Genomic DNA, 15,326 nt, shown 5'->3' with positions numbered 1-15,326 from the left:
GACAGCTACTACTAACCAACTGCTCTGCCAGGATGTCAGTGATATTGGATATTCTGTGGCAACATGCTGTGATCAGAGACAGAACAATGTAATTTCCACAATTCTGCAAGAGACAGACAACCTGTGACACTTCAGTCAATAATGCTGACAAAATTTTGAATATGATTTTTTTTTTCCCCTCAGGTATCTTTGAGGCGTGTACAAGAAGAGATACACCTTGTGCCTGAGCACCCTGCTGTATTTTGAAAGACAAAGCCTTTGGCTCAGAAACTCAAGTGTTAAGAGAGCCAGTGTGCTAGGGCAGCATGCAATGGAATTGTTTATACCCCCCACTATTCAATTTTCTCTCTTTTCCCTCATTTCAAATTGGTGGAACTATAGTGGTTGTTGTAAGGAAAGTTATTTTGTGGGCCAAGGTAAGAAGCAACATAAGAAAATAAAATTAAGATGAAGTCTGAAAAATAGGACAGAACATTTCTTTGGGTAAGGTTCAGCTATCTCTGAGAGATGAGCATAGAGAGCAGTATTGCAATCACCACACAACAGCATCACCTTAGATGATGGAGGTGTAAGAAAAGACAGAAAAAAAGCGAGAAAATACATACTAGATGAGAATATGGAGTTTGGTTTTCAGGCCTTTACTCCTATAACAATGCTGCTCATAAAGAGGAAATACATAAATCTACAATAATAGTAACATTTACTAAATGACAGAGACCAGATATTCTTCAGACACACTTCAGATAGGTGTGTAAACAGCCTTCATGAGACTACACAACCTTGTTTCTCCAGAGTCTTTTCAATTTTTAATTGTTATCCTTACAGTGAAAGTAAGGGTTAATGGAGTCTAGACTGGGGATTTAATGTTTGGGCCAGTTAGGCTTGTGTACTTGGTAGCTCATTATAAATGCTCATGCTGGAGCTTACAGTCAACTGCAGACATTTCATAATTTTTTTGAAAGGTAACTAAACTCCTCTGGCTCAACAGACCTCATAGCACAATCAAAGTTATCATGTATATGCATAACAGCTCAAAAATTGCAATATAAATAATAATTACTGCCCAGTCACACAGTTAATCACTCACCGTACTGAGGACAAGCAATGCGCCAAGCAAGTACCAGCTGTAAAAATGCAGCCATATAATTAAATGAGTTTATTTCATTTATAAATGAGCACCTTTTGCTCTCCCAAGTTTGCTCCATAAACAATTATGATTTGATAATACCATGTTTGTTGTATCAAACCATTTTTACATGAAGACAATTACATACAAGATGTCTTGTAGAAGAAAAAAAGATAGTACAACCTTCTAGGATATAAGCATTATGAGTTAAATGCAGGTCTTATGAGATATGGTTATGGAGACCAAAGGAAAACCAGAAACGCAGAAAAGAAAATTACTCTACTGGGCTCATACAATAAATACTGGAATAACACCATATTGCAACTAACCTCCACCATATTTCCTAGGCTGATGTATTTGGGAGATGCTGCTTCAAGGAAGAATGTCATTCCCCAGATGTATGAAAGCTAAAGCTTGACAACACACTTTGCTTGCTTTTACAGCACACAGTGTGTTTCTGGACTGGGACTGGGCCTTTGTGGTACTATTACAGTACATACAATCTGTGTGCAAAGTTATTCAGTTGCAGTTCAAGTTATCCAATTATTCAGTGGGTCTTTGTTCATCATTTATTAGGAAAGATTACTTGAGCTTTTAATTCCACATCAAAATAAAAATACCTGCTTGTAATATTTTGACTTTATGGAAATATAAACATAGTTTTTTGTGTGTTTGAGAATATGCAATGAATGGTTGGCTTTCTAATTTAAAGCAGTAATCTAAGTGTGAATCGTATAAAATAATTATAATACCACCCCCAAACTTCAATGAATAATATACAATGGCCCTCGTGAAAGACAAGAGAAAATCATCTAGAGGAAATATGCAAAAGCTGCTATAAGACAGAAAAGAAGGAACATGTGATGTGAAGATAGAGAGCTACGTGTTGTTTTTATACGAATGCCAGAAGTGTTAGATACCTAACCTGGAGGAGAAAGTCTTATTCCCAGCTACACAAGCTGAACACCCATATGAACAGAATGAGAACTTGCATTTGGAGGAGAGAAAAGAATTGGAGACAATAGAATAACAGAAAGTGTGTGGGGGCGTGTGTGTGTGTGTGCACACGCCTGTGTGTGTCAGGGGGAGACTAACATCAGAAGAAACTAAAAGAGAAAACAATTAGCAGATGAGGGAAGCAGGCATTTAAAAGAGCTGAAAATAGATTTTAAGAAACTATAATTAGTCTCAAAAAGAAGAAATACATGAAAGAAACATCTGCATCTGTAAGTAGAAAGCAGAGAAACAAATGACACCTCAACATCCTTCTAGAAATCTCAGTTCTCCGTAGGTCTCACCAGCACACTATTCTGACTGCCAAAATAGTTTTTAAAATCTATAAAAATATACATCTACGTGTTTAGACACACAATTAAATGCCTAAAGTTGTTGAACTGCATTTGAATACTGAGGTATTTTTGTATGTTATGATAATTCACTCTAGCATGTAAGAACTAGGCTGTTTTTTAACTTGTAAACCCTCCCAAGCACTAGAATATGAGCTAAGCTGACTAATATCAGTTGTAGAAGTGTTGATTCCCTCAATAGAAGAATTGAGAATTCTCAATAGTTGAGAAGTGAGATCCCCTCAATACATTGCTTGCTTACTTTTTCTTTAAAATATATTATGTGCTGAAGTAAAAAGAACACATTATGTTGGTCTGTAACAGCTTGAATCCAGGGTTGGAATTTTGTCCAGTCTGCATATCAGACAGCTGTTGAGCGGTACCTAACCTGCATCAGCAATTATTACGGGTCCAACAAATTGTGCACAATGACAAATGTCTGGTTTATTTCCTAATCCATTTTCTTTTAAATGCTTTGTTCTTCTATAAAAAAAAAATCTGAAGAATGAGTTCGAAAGGAAAGAAACTCTAAACTCCAAGGAAAATTAAGTATTTACGTGCCTTTTATACATTTTAAAACCCCTCCTTTTTACACTAAGTATTCACACTTTTTAAGTTGTTGTAACTTGCCACATAGACTCATAATTGCAGACTAGATTTGTGCAGATTCACTTAGCCTGTTATAGTTCTCCAATAAGTGAATGAATGAATACTGACCTATCTCCTCCTATATCTGAAAATATAAAAACCATTAAGGAATTCTTTGTGCATGATTTTTGTAATTGTCCAGCTTCCACTCAGGTGCTGAAAAAAGATTTTTCAAAATGCTTAGCAACTGACACATTAGCATATTCCAAAAAAAGCTGATGTCTTATTTTGATAGCTACATAAGATTGGAGTATTTTACCAGTGTTTTAGAAAAAAGAAAAATATAGTTTAGGAAACCTAATCTTCTTCCACTGACACCAAAAGAAAATCACCTTAACAGTACTGTAATTAATTTGGACCTGAAAAATATTTCCAGCATGATGTCCAGCTCTGCAAACATGTCAAGTGGAAAAAAAGATATAGCCTGCTACACACACTCTTATTATTTTGTGAAATAATAAGGAAGGACAGTAAAAGACAATCAAACTAAGATGCAAAGCAAGAACCTGCTCAACTAAATGTACTCAGAGCTTCTGAAATAGGAAATATATTTACCAAGTGAATAAAGCATGATAGCTCCTAATATGTACAACAAAAGAATCATCTGGGTTAAGTACTTTATTACCCTAGTTTGATGGAAGATTTTAATTTCTTTACCAGATGTCTTTCAAAACAGTATCATTTAATCTGTCTTCATAGCCCACTATTGAATATTTCACAAAAGAAGTTTTGAATGGATTTCCACCTCAAAGAACCTCAAAATTTCTCAACAAGGCAAACATAACAAAATTTCACTTCATATCATCCAGCATAGTAATCATACACATGATAAACTTTCTGCAGAAAAGCTGACCAAAGACAGGCTATCCATATTCTCACAAATGAGCTCCAAGATGTATGTGATCCTCCCTGACCTGTAACACTGCTCCTGCCAACCAGCGCATCGTTGAGCAGCAGATAACATCTGTAAACACCTGGGAATGGCAGAGTTCAGCCCCCCTGTGTGTGTGCAGTGTGTGCTTTCCCTCTTACTTCTCACATATGAACACTGTTTATACATCAGGGAACATGAACAAAGGGCCAGGTGACGTGTAGCAGCATGGGAAATGGCACCTGTCACATCACGAGTTTCTGAAGCCAGCAGTGTCCCCCCACCAATCCATTCGTGGAGGTTCCTGTTCGTGGAACACAGGACATTAAAGATGACGGAGAGCTCCATTCTTAACCTCTGCAACAGTTGACAGTCAGAGAGATCCTAGGCCAAACTCTCCACAGTCTCCCTCAAATTTCTGCAGCAGACTGATATTCAATTGGCCAGGGAAAAAAATCTGTTCAAATGTTCAGATTTCTGGTGTTATCCCAAGAACATTGTGGAATATTCTGACTGTGGCAAGGACTCAGAGCTGTTAATCCAGCATTATGCGATCACTAGAAAATAAAATCAATCTCTGAACAAAGTAATTCAAGGGAAGCAGCACTGGGTACTGCAAGGAAGAGGTTACACATTTTGTCGCTGAAAGAGTCAGGGCCTGCAAATTGAAGAGTTCCCTGCAGTATCTGTCGGGCTCTTAGCACTTCTCACAATGAGTTGTTGGGTCTTCAATTAAAAGAAACCTCTTTAGAAGTTTAGAGAGTCTTAGGAGGTTTAGAAAACAACAGCACTTGTTCTGCCATTTTCATCTCAAAAGATGTAAAGTAACTTGGAAAAAAAAAAATATACCACCCAAAAAAGAAAAACACTTCCTTTAATAAGATCAACACCTCAGTCTAGAATAGTGTAGCTAAAAAAATCCTAAGTCAAATGTCTTCCATTTTAAAGGTGATTAAAAACATAAAAATTAAAAATTTTGTAAATAAATACAGATGAAAACTCCTCTTCTTTGAGCAATCTGATTGTAGCCAATTGATCACACACACATCCATTAGAACTAGGAACTTGTTTCTGCAGCATGAAGACAAACTAAATACAACACTTAGGGGAATAGTAATACTGACACTGAAGTACAGCTGAGAACTTTAGCTAACATCTTAAATGCTAAATCTCACCACCACCACCACCCCCTGCTGATGCAAAAAAGGAACCTCTTCTGTACTTACACATATGCAAGGAGTTATAGGAGGATATAGGTTACTGAAGGTTCAAATTACAAATCCTACACATGGGTACTCACTATGTATCATCACAGTTAACACCTAATTATTATGAAAATCAAGAGGATGAACACCCAAAAAATATGAAAGTACTGCATCTAAATTTTAAGGTTTTAATCATCATATTTGACATCAAATTTAGGCAGAAAAATTAACTAGGGTTTTTTACCAACACTATTTCGTCTTAATCAATATCCTACACAAGCCACAGTTTCAGCACATTCTCTTGATTTCAGAACTTTTAAAAATGCAGTGTAAAATGCAGTTAAATTATTCTCTTGTAAACTACTATGTTTGGCTATGGGGAACAGAAAGCTTCCAAATTCTACCCAGTTACAAATTTTTCACTAAGTTCTACATGAAAACAAACTCTCCAAATCTTACTGAAATTTTCTCATACTACTAGGAAAGTCTTTGAATATATTAAAGAGTTTTATTTAAAGAAAAATAAAATTTAAAAAAAAAAAAAAAAAAAAAAAAAAAGAGAGAGAGAGAAAAGCTATAAAATCTTCCACTTCCCAGAGAAAATGTCCTTCTTAGCTGGCAGAAGGAAGAGTGACAAATGAGCTGTTCCTGAGCTGAGGCAAGAGGAAATCAGCTGTTATTGACATAGAGGGATGATGCTGCCACACTTCAAGGAAACTCTGTGTGCAAGAACACTAAACCTTCTGGACATGGTGTCCTCACATGGGACAAACTCAGCCCACTGTGAAAGTACCACATGTTAAGTCACTTGAAGCATGTGAATGCAACTTTTTCAGCCTCATAACGCCTCTTATATGGGATTTCTGAAGTAGAACTTCAGCAACCTGTCAGATAATTTTTGTTTGTTTGTTTTGGTTGGGTTTTGTTTTGGTTGGGTTTTGTTTTGGTTTTTTGTTTTGGGGGTTTTTTGTTATTAACAATTGGGAAAACTTGCTGTATTTGAAAAATTTGACTGTTGGCCACATTCTCACTGTGCTAAGTATGATTTCCAGTTCAGTGCCAAGGAACATTCACAAAATGTTTTTCCTCTGTGCATACACCTTCAGCTTTCATAACTGTTCTCTTCCTCACTTGGGCTCAAATTCATCCTAGCAAGACACTCTAAGAAATTAATCTACCCAAATGAAGACTGGAAGTGATACCTCTTTATATTTTCATTTAGAGCACCTCTCAATCCCACTTTCTCACAATCCCAACTAAACAAAACCCAAGAGATTGTATTATTTGTAAAATTCTTCCCATTGATTGAGGGTTAAAGAATTTTTCTTTCTATGAAGCAAAAATACGAAGTATTTAATGAAGCCTTAAAAATACATATTTTTACTATAGAGGGAATCAATTTACTACAGAGTGAAAGTTACCCAGGTATTATAAATTTATTATTATCAGAAGAAAGGGAACAAAAATATTTAGCTATTCATTCTGGTCAAAGCATGCGATGAAAACAAAACATGTCTACAACTGTGCTATTAGCAACCAGGAGAAAAGAGAAGAAATTAAAAATTTTCTTCTCATAAGAACATTTACTTTATTTGCTATAAAGACATACAATTTGGTCAATTCCAAAATGGACATTAAGTGTTCATCATCCAAAGTAATTTGAGAGAAAATACACAGGAATCATGTCTGAAATTATGAGGATTATCACTCTGAAGTGATAATTCACTTCATTTCACTATGAAGTGAATTATCACTTCAGAGAGTGAAACCAGTCATGTACATTTCTGTACAGAAGACACAAAAAGCAGAACTCCTGAGCACCTTCCAAAATACGAAGTGATTAAGCACTATTAAACAGGTTAAATTTTGCATCCCTGTAAATTCCTTAAAAGCCTCACCTCCAAAACCCAGTATGAATCAACTGCCTTGAAGCTGAGGAGATCAGTCTAAGAACCACCCTCACAGCAAAAAATGTCCGAGCTCTCTTTCAGCCTCCAGAGCTCCAGTAATTTTTTGTCCACATCTCCTTCATTCTCTTGATGGACCAGGAGTTATCAGAAAGCTTAGGTCTCCCTACAGTTTTCCCTGATGGTACTTAGGGTCAGGTAAAAAAAGCAGCAAGAGGCACTAGGACAACAGAAATCAGAACCATCAGCATCAGCCAAACCTGGGGTCTTGGACACAGCTGTTATGCACATCACTATCAGGATTTTCCCCATCTGCAGTGATGAAGAGTTAATAGACATGCAGGAATAGCATCTTTGATAACAATAATTTGTTGATCACTGACAAATGGTACAAGATCAATGACATAATAAAACTCTTTACTCAATTTTCACTGGATTTTTTTATGACAGGGAGTGGGTATGACTTGTGATTCTTACTGTATTCACAAATCCCTTCTCTTTCATCCTTCCATCGTTCTACAGCTTTTCCATTTTCTTGTTTAAGCTCACCAATCTATTTCTTATTCTCCTTTCTCTCCTCCCACAGATGTGGATTTTTTCAGTCTTTAGATCTCTCCTAGAAACCAGAACTGGGAAGGCAAATCTGAAGATGCCCAGCAAGCTCAGTCAAAATAGCAACTTTGGTCCACTAAAAGACTTCAGGCATTTATGTTCAAGCAAAATATTTAAATTAGATATCATTGCGAAGACAGCAGATATGCTCTTTCTTTTGGGCTATAACTCATGTTGTACCATGAATTGGATCCGAAAGGTGAAAAGCCTGAACATTTGTATTGAATACAAAAGAAAAAAATAATTTGAGGCTTCATTTTTAAATTAAAATCAATTGAGAGTTTATTTATTCTTCCAGTAAACAAGGATTTGATTTTGTGAAAAATTTGACTCTTCAAAAGTACTTGAAATTTAAAACATTCCTTCAGGATAAAATTACAACAGAATTGGCTGAAGAATATATGAATGTAAGTTATGGAGGAGCAAATTAATTGCAGAGAAAAAAGTCCCCAACCTTTTAAATGTCAGACCTGTGATATTTTAGAACACCTTACTCAGAAGAGTAGTGGAAAAGAAGTAGAAATATCAATTTCTGACATGGAAAATATTAAAAATGGATAGCTGTGCTGCCTGCAATAATAAGAGGGCAAAACTCTGTACAAGTTTCTGTCATTGTATTCTTAAATTCCTGACAATTATGACCAAACAAAATGATCTTCAGATTTGATTAAAGTCAAAATAGTAAAATTTTGCAAATAATATAGGAAATATAAACAGGTGAAAATTGTGGTAACTTTTTAAGGTGAACGAGAGGGAAGAAAGCACAGGAAGATAATTATAATAAAGCCATTTGTTTCAGTTACTTGTATGCAGCAGGAACTTGAACAGGCAGGAGGTTAATTAAACTCTGTAAATAACACTTTCATGAGAACACCTTTGGTAAGTATAACAGGTTCTCTGAAATTGCAACCATTATTTACTGCACCCATCTCTCCAGAAACACATATTAGCTGCAATGTTTATGGAGAAAGTGATACATGCTGAATTTAAACAGAAGTCTCAATGCCTAGGTAATATCAGAAATTCCCGTGTGCAATGTTTTCTATATTTCTAAGATTCCCCACCTTAATTTGTGTGACTTATTATTATTATTATTATTGTTATTCTTGTTGTTATTATTATTATAATCATTATCATCATTATTATCATCATTAAATTCTGAAACATTTCAAATGCATTCCAGCATTTCAGAAGACCACAATACCCAGCTATTCCCCACAATGAGTGAAGAAACCATTGCACACAGCAGTAAATCACTGTTTGTCTTCCACAGTAAGTGCATCTTTTATACACCATTTATGTGGGGTTTTGTAAACATCATCCAGAAGAGCACCATAAGCAATATTATAAATTCAGCACTGCCAGCACGGTGCTTACATTTTCACATTAACTGATGTTTTTGTCCCTGATAAGTAGAGATACGGTTTCTGATATCAGATAAAACTTGGAAACATGAAAATAAAAGCCCCTTTGATAAAAGGGTTTGGAATAAATCACTCTTATCTGTCCAGGGAAGTGCCAAGGATAAATTCAAGAGAATAGAAATGACGATGGGGTGCACAAAGCGCGGGGGTTGTTCTCTGCTCTCTCCAGACTCCTCTTCGACTGCATCCACCCAACTTCGTACGCCCCCTCGCCTGGTGCCTCTGCTCAGGGAACAGGGAGGAGAAGACCACGTGCAAGGAACAGGAGACTTGCACATCATGATGGTGGAAAAACACAAACCATGTCACTAGCCAAATTTATGTGTGTAAACATGCATACCTTTGTATGCACTGATCTGTGGAATTCACTGCCTCAGAATTTTGCCTTGCTGCATATACAGTATGAACTTACAAGGAATGGATGTGAAATATCGACTTTAATGCTGGAGGAAACACAGAGAGGCAACGATTTACGTGTTTGAGGGGATTAATAAAACTTTGGAACAACCTCAGAGCAAGTTATTAAACATAAATGATTGAGCATTTTTAGAAAAACTATAAAAAGCTTGTTAAGAACACTTGTAACCCTGTTTTCAGTCATGTAATTGGAATATTATGCAGTTAAACACTTCTTTTAAATGTATATAGTACTGACTGAAGAAAAATTACGGTAATTCAAACTTGCAGCTACTCATCTATATTCAATAATACATGAAAAAAGCAGAAAGAAGAGAAAAATCAGAGAAGCCAATGTTGTATAGGTCATACAGTTGCGCAGCTACTGTGAGAAGCCATAGAAAACACTTTGTAAGCTTTGGAATAGAGCCAGATTTTGTTCTTGAGAATACAATGCTGTATATAAAACAGTCTTGTGCAGTCGTACCTGAAAAAAATAGATTTTCAGGTATAAAGAAACAGAGAGAGGAAGAGATGAAAAGTTAGTAAAAAATGGTGCTAAACATGTTTAAAGGCAAAAATCCCAGAAAACACATAATTAGTAAAAACCAAAAAAAAAACCAATTTTGGAGGGTCTTTACAAGTGTTAAAATAATATTATTTGTATATGTTCTGGAAGTACCTATAAATATTTTTATATGTCCTACAAATAAAAATATCTGTAAATACCATAATGAGATAGGTCCTCAAAATCAGGTTGCTCCTGTTTTCTAAAGTTTCATGGCTTTTTGTCTCTTCAAAAAATAGGCTTATAAGTGTTAATTACAAATGAGTATTTTGTAATCAAGAAAAAAGATTTTTACTGGCTGGTCTGAGTGAGCATGTAAGGGAAAGCACATTGTCTTTTATGCACCTAAGGCATACAAATTATAATGGCCTTTTTACTGCTGAAAATGTAATTTTATTCTGGCAGTCCATGCTCTTGACAATGTATACGACTGCTTTCATTAAAAATACCTCTAACTTTTATATTTTTTTATCTTGTGCCCCAACTCTGCTCTTTGGCAAAAGGAGAGGAAAAAGCACACCAAGAAATCAAATTAATTTAATCCAATTTTTTTTTTTTTCAGACTTGAAAATTCTTTTCAGAAGGTTGGATGGATATAGCAGTCAATGGGAACACTGGAAAAGATACTGCAAAGGAGATTCTGGCTGAATCCCTTGTCCTTTGACAAGTTCAACACAGAGAGGCTTGACAAGGGTTAGCAGAATGTAGCTACAATGTTCAGGAGGAGCCTGAAAAAAAGTCTTGGCTATTTTATGAATCACTATTATTTTATCTGCCTTAGATCGATATCTATGTGTGTATCTATACAGATTTATACCCACAGTATTATTAGAACCATGAAATGTTTGAGAAAGTTAGGCTTTAATGGTTTGAGCTTTTTGATTGATACAAGTTTGAGAAACCTGGTCTAGTGGAAAGTGTCCCTGCCTGCAGCAGTGGAGTTGGAACGAGATGATCTTTAAATTCTTTTCCAAACCAAACCATTCTATGCTTCCGTGAATTCCATGAATACCCATAGAGAATCATATTTCAGAAAAAAACATTGGTATTAATCCACTGAGATGTAATGAACAAAGAAAAGAACACTATCTAATGAAGACAAGCATTTGCAGAAAGGAACAAACCCACCAGACTACCAACTTTCAGATGCTCTGTTAGAGCACTGCAAACTTGTAATCTCAATGTAGATCTTTGTTTCACTTGTCAAATGGCATATACATAATATAGAGGCATTCAGAATTTAAACTTAAAAAAAGAAAAGAGTTTTCAGCTAGTTTCTGGGTGTGCCTTTTGAAATTGCAAACTTTTTTCAGCTGTTGGCTCATAAAAACATTTTTCAATATCCAATGGTTTGGCATTTTTTCTGATGAAGAAATCCCGAAATAATGTGAATGATAAAAATTCAGATTGCATTCCACTAAACATGCTTACAGCTTTACTCAAAGCCTCATCTCCACCAACCCACTATGATTCAGGTGAGGTGTGTGTTGGGGAAAGCCACCCATCAAAACAATGAAACAAAGTACAAGCACTCCATCTCCTCTGTGTTGATTCACCATCTTTTTTGTTATTTCCCACAGTTTGTCCGCCTCAACTGAATTTGCTCCAATAGTAGTATTATGATTTCATCACTACAGCCAAAGGTTTAAATTCTTCTAGATAATGTTGAATAAGAAGCATAAATAAAACTAAAGGAGTTTTCCAATAAGCTATTCTAGTTTTCTTCTAAATGCACTATCAAAATAGCAAACCTGTAAAACACCCTAAGGTAGACAATGACTGTACCTTTTCAATTACATTTACAGAATGTTATGACACAAAAGAGAGCTCTGAAGAAGATTCAATAATCAGGAACAGAAGATATACTATTGATACTACCATAAAACTGCAACAATCCTGATCAATACATACCATTCTTTTTCTGTTAAAAAAAGAAATAGAACTCACCAGTACTCCTTTTTATTTACTTACAGTTGACAAAATTTAATTTGGAAATAAAAACAAGGACCCCACACTATACCCATAAAATTCAGTAAATTGTAAGATCAGCTATTTTCAGGTTATTAGGTAATATATAATACTTACTGCTGAATCACTTACGAATACAAAAAAATAATATTGGCTAGGCAGTCCACATAAAACAATGACCTTTTAAGTATATATAAAAAGAAAAAAATAGAACATAAAAAGGCAAAATGGAATTTACTTTGCACAATCTCCCGTCTTCTTCCTGCATACAGATTAATTAATACAAATTCTGTTAACCTAGAAATTAATTAATACAAAGTCTGTAATCTAATTCATGCGTCATTGGGTTAACTTGGATATAAGTGGTTGTATCTGTTTAACTTCACAAATTTTCGAAGTAAATCCAGTGCATCACAGTTATTTATTTCCATAATGCTTCATTCTTTTTTGTTTTACTTCAGCTTGTGCTGAAACAAGAAATTAGGGCAAGGCAATATACTAAGACAAGAAATCCAATTGCTATTAGACCACTGAGATATATCCTATTTGAAGACTTGAAACCATGCATCACTAATTATCACCAAAAGTTTTTCCTCTTGTTAACAAGAGAAAAATAAATGAGCTAGAGGAGTGCTATCTAACACAAGAATAATGAGAAGAACATCACAAAGGGCATGAAATTAGAAAGCATAAGGCTCAGAGTTCCAGTCTCGGTTTGCCATTCATTACAAACTTTATGTAATTTTTAGGACTAATAAAGGAAAGGCTTTTTAGGTTTGGGATGGATAAAAAAGAATCCTGCAGCCTTATAGAGATAATTCAGGTGATGACAAATATGTTCAGATTCCAGACAAGAAGAAAATAATGATGGCAACATTTTTTGTTGTTATCTCTTCATTTCATACAATTAAAACTTGGAAAAGGATGCTGAAGAAAATGCAAAAAAGGCTAAAATGTGAAAAGAAAATATTAAAATGGAAATCATATATGATTCTTTTGGTAGTTCATTATTTCTGGTGATGATGAACAGTTACTGCCTAAGTAGAGGGGGGTAAGACAGAGACAAATGTCTTTGAAGACCTGGATTTAGTTTATCCTTTAGATGAAATTAAGTCACAGGCTTTCTGCTGGTCAGATGTTGAACTGCATCTAATACTACCAAGAATTTCTTGTTTTATTCACGTGCATGTTCGTCTTTCATTATCTCAGCTTCTCTTTCACAAGTGCTAGGACAATTTAAATTTCCCAGTTGGATAACCTACTGAATTTGTTATAACACACCTGAGAAAAAAAAAATAAAAATTAAACGACCAAAATGAATATGATCTTCTTTTAACAATTTTTATGTTTCATTCCAGCTGTAAATGTGAAGGTTTTCATGAACCAGCCTCAACAACAAGAAACTGTTTATAGGGGAATAAATAGGTGTGAGGATGGCTATGTCATATTTTGGCGACTTCATCCTTTCTCTAAAGACTACATATATCAGATTCAATGTTAAAATCAGTAAAGGGAGTTGATGTGGAACGAAAAAAAAAAAAGACTTAAATGTTTATTTACCATAAATTGACTTGCAAAACTCTAGTCTGCTATGACTAGTGTGACTGACTTTCCACTCCTTATTACTACTTATTTAAACTATTTTAGCTCCTGTTCAGAAATGTTAATTGAAATTAGGAGTGTTCTCTTACTATCAGTGTATTTCACTTTGTGGTCTAAAAGCAGCCTACCAACAATATCTTCATGAAGTGAAGGGTGATACTGTCTTTTTAAAAATAAATTTTAAAAAACAGAGAGGTATGGAGCAGATGTCAAAAAATGTCAAAAAATAATCTGACAAATCTAAATAATTGGCTAGAATATATTCATCACTTTTCACAATAATGGAAATTTTTGTTTGTTTGTTTTTTAATAGGAAGTGGAAAGAAAAAAAATAAATGGGGAAAAAAGGCAGCCTGGAGAAGTAATACTTAAATCACATCCCCAATAAGTGCAACACTCAGTATATATGGAAGCCCCACATAAAATCCACTTGATGCAAAACTTTTTAACCTTGGTCTCCATACCCCAGTGGATTTTGATTACCAGGGTTTTTTTGGTCCAATGCCTAAATATAGTAAAATGGCAAACAAATTGCAGTTAGGTCTTAACAGGATGATTAGCTATTCTGAGACATATGCACGTGCCCATTAGCTCATCTCCAGTCATTCAGCTGTGCTGCAGAACAGAATGAATTTAAAATCTGATATGTCCTATGGACAGTGGAACCACCCCTCCCAACTGTTCCTACAAACCACTTATACCTCAAAGATTTTATACCAAAGATCATCAGAGGACTGGGAAGCCTGCCATATGAGGAAAGGCTGAGAGAACTGAGGTTGCTCAGGCTTGAGAAAGGAATGCATAGGGGAGACCTCAATACCATGTTCCATTATTTAAATGATGACGAAAAGGAAGGTGGAGACTCCCTTTTTGCACATAGTCACATGGAACAGCTGAGGGGGAATGGGTACAAATTGGAATGGGGAGATTCCAGTTGGACAGAAGGTAAATTTTTGACATTGAGAACAGTAAGCCCTTGGAACAGTTTCCCTAGGAATGTGGTGGATTCCCCACAGCTTAACACTTTAAAGATTTGCCTGGACAGGGTCCTGGGCCATCTTTTCTAGACTGTGCCTTCACCAAGAAATTTGGACCAGATGATCTGTAAGGTCCCTTCCAACGTGCTATTCTAGAATATTATGATATCTTTTCTTTTACAGAGTGGCATTAAAAATGCCACACATCATCCAATGGAAAACAAAAAAAAGCATCTTCTTCTAAGTGTATTCACTTAAACATACATCCTACTTCTTAACATTTTGATTTTCAACAAATGCTTGTAATTAAAATTATTATAAAATAAGTAGGATGATTTTATTCAACAAAAGTCGAAGTATGATTCACCACTCAAAACTGTTTTCCATAGCAACTGCTGAAAAAAATTGTTATTATTCATGCACTCTCATACATACATGTAGAACTATAAAAGTAAAGAAAATATTTTATTTCTTTCCTAACGGTGTAGCAAAAAATTCAGATCCCATGCAAGGAAAATGAAATCTAGGAAGATAGTCTTGGAATGGATACCTAGTTTTCTTTTTTTTGGGGGGGAAGAGTAGGGGTCAGGTTAGGTGGGGTTGGTGGAACAGGATGATGCTTGTGGTTTTTCTTTTAAAGAAAATGCATTAGTCAGATCCAGGAAACAGTTGATAC

At 35.2% G+C, this 15,326-nt stretch overlaps 1 protein-coding gene across 6 annotated transcripts in view; it reads right to left on the bottom strand.

Moving 5' to 3' along the window:
* FGF14 (fibroblast growth factor 14) overlaps nucleotides 1-15,326 on the bottom strand; it is a 379,461-nt gene that overhangs the window by 163,936 nt on the left and 200,199 nt on the right. The window lies entirely within an intron of this gene.

Source organism: Poecile atricapillus, chromosome 1 (assembly GCF_030490865.1).
Source record: "Poecile atricapillus isolate bPoeAtr1 chromosome 1, bPoeAtr1.hap1, whole genome shotgun sequence".
NCBI lineage: Eukaryota > Metazoa > Chordata > Aves > Passeriformes > Paridae > Poecile > Poecile atricapillus.
This window is presented reverse-complemented; position numbering and strand designations above follow the sequence as displayed.